General features: G+C 53.1%; 1 pseudogene; it reads left to right on the top strand.

The window, feature by feature from the left end:
• The first annotated feature begins 238 nt into the window (after nt 1-238).
• On the top strand, nt 239-1,874 carry LOC118939488 (annotated as a pseudogene).
• The last annotated feature ends 577 nt before the right edge of the window (nt 1,875-2,451 follow it).

Here is a 2,451-nt window from a genome sequence, read left to right as displayed (position 1 = left end):
GGATCTAGTTCCTCTCGGCATGGGTCCTCTATGTGTAGGTCTGGGAGGTCTGGATCTAGGTCCTCTCTGCATGGGTCCTCTATGTGTAGGTCTGGGGGGTCTGGATCTAGGTCCTCTTGGCATGGGTCCTCTATGTGCAGGTCTGGAGGGTCTGGATGTAGGTCCTCTCTGCCTGGGTCCTCTATGTGTAGGTCCTCTCGGCATGAGTCCTCTATGTGTAGGTCTGGGGGGTCTGGATGTAGGTCCTCTCGGCGTGGGTCATCTATGTGTAGGTCCTCTCGGCGTGGGTCCTCTATGTGTAGGTTCTCTCGGCATGGGTCCTCTATGTGTAGGTCCTCTCAGCGTGGGTCCTCTATGTGTAGGTCCTCTCGGCGTGGGTCCTCTATGTGTAGGTCCTCTCGGCAAGGGTCCTCGATGTGTAGGTCCTCTATGTGTAGGTCCTCTATGTGTAGGTCCTCTCAGCGTGGGTCCTCTATGTGTAGGTCCTCTCAGCGTGGTCCTCTATGTGTAGGTCCTCTCGGCGTGGGTCCTCTATGTGTAGGTTCTCTCGGCATGGGTCCTCTATGTGTAGGTCCTCTCAGCGTGGGTCCTCTATGTGTAGGTCCTCTCGGCGTGGGACCTCTTTGTGTCGGTCCTCTTGGCGTGGGTCATCTATGTGTAGGTCCTCTCGGCGTGGGTCCTTTATGTGTAGGTCCTCTCCGTGTGAGTCCTCTATGTGTAGGTCCTCTCGGCGTGGGTCCTCTATGTGTAGGTCCTCTCGGCATGGGTCCTCTATGTGTAGGTCCTCTCGGCATGGGCCCTCTATGTGTAGGTCCTCTCGGCGTGGGTCCTCTATGTGTAGATCCTCTCGGCATGGGTCCTCTTTGTGTCGGTCCTCTCGGCAAGGGCCCTCTATGTGTAGGTCCTCTCGGCGTGGGTCCTCTATGTGTAGGTCCTCTATGTGTAGGTCCTCTATGTGTAGGTCCTCTATGTGTAGGTCCTCTCAGCGTGGGTCCTTTATGTGTAGGTCCTCTCCGTGTGAGTCCTCTACGTGTAGGTCCTCTCGGCGTGGGTCCTCTATGTGTAGGTCCTCTCGGCGTGGGTCCTCTATGTGTAGGTCCTCTCGGCGTGGGTGTGTTGGTCCTCTCGGCGTGGGTCCTCTATGTGTAGGTCATCTCGGCGTGGGTCCTCTATGTGTAGGTCCTCTCGGCGTGGGTCCTCTATGTGTAGGTCCTCTCGGCGTGGGTCCTCTATGTGTAGGTCCTCTCGGCAAGGGTCCTCTATGTGTAGGTCCTCTATGTGTAGGTCCTCTATGTGTAGGTCCTCTCGGCGTGGGTCCTCTATGTGTAGGTCCTCTCGGCGTGGGTCCTCTATGTGTCGGTCCTCTCGGCGTGGGTCCTCTATGTGTAGGTCCTCTCGGCGTGGGTCCTCTATGTGTAGGTCCTCTCGGCGTGGGTCCTCTATGTGTAGGTCCTCTCGGCGTGGGTCCTCTATGTGTAGGTCCGGGGGGTCTGGGAAAGTGTCTATTGATCTGTTGCTCCTGTGTGAGGCGTTGGGGCTGCGGTTGAGTGTGATGTCCTTTAGGGTCCGGGCGAAGGTGGGCACTGCTGCCTTGTATAGGTGGACCTGGTCGTAAAGGCTGCTCAAGTCATGGGTGAAGTGGTGGGCCAGGTAAACATTTAGTTTGAGTGACACGCATGGGAAATACTCACGTTTACTCGCTGTATGGTAGCAGGGTGGAAGTATTTTCGTGGCAGCAGGGTAGAGATAACCTCTCTCTCTCTCTCTCTATCTCTCTCTCTCTCTCTCTCTCTCTTCCCCTTTTCCCTCTGTCTCTTGCTCTCAATCTCTCTCAGGCTCCACCCCAGTTTATCTCTCTGTCTGTATCCTATTGACATGCCCAATTTTCAAATTTTTGCATTGATACTGTATATTCATCCATCTCTCTTTAGCTTTTCTCACTGTCAGCTTGTTCACTTTCAGTCCCTGGCTTCTCTTCCTCCTGCTATCTCTCTCCTTCTCTCTCATTATGTCAATTTTATCTAATTTCATCTATCCCTCCCTAACTCCTTTCCTCCCTCATCCTCCCTCTCTCTTTACTCTCTCTCCCTCGATCTCTCTCTCAGCCTCACTCGATCACTCGATATGCACTTTCACAAGTCGACTGAGTCATTCTCTGAATCTAGCTGAAGGCTCCACTGCTCCCTTCAGAAGCCTGGATTTAGAATTTTGGAAAATTGATAGGTGGCAGGTGGACATCTCAATGCATCTTCTCAATGCTTCGTCTCAATGCATCTTCTCAATGCTTCGTCTCAATGCATCTTCTCAATGCTTCGCCTCAATGCATCTTCTCAATGCTTCGCCTCAATGCATCGTCTCAATGCTTCGTCTAAATGCATCTTCTCAATGCTTCGTCTCAATGCATCTTCTCAATGCATCGTCTCAATGCATCGTCTCAATGCATCGTCTCAA

This window comes from Oncorhynchus mykiss, chromosome 16 (genome assembly GCF_013265735.2).
Source record: "Oncorhynchus mykiss isolate Arlee chromosome 16, USDA_OmykA_1.1, whole genome shotgun sequence".
NCBI classification, from domain to species: Eukaryota; Metazoa; Chordata; class Actinopteri; order Salmoniformes; family Salmonidae; genus Oncorhynchus; species Oncorhynchus mykiss.
The sequence above is the reverse complement of the archived record's forward strand: the minus strand, read 5'-3'. Positions and strand labels throughout refer to the sequence as shown.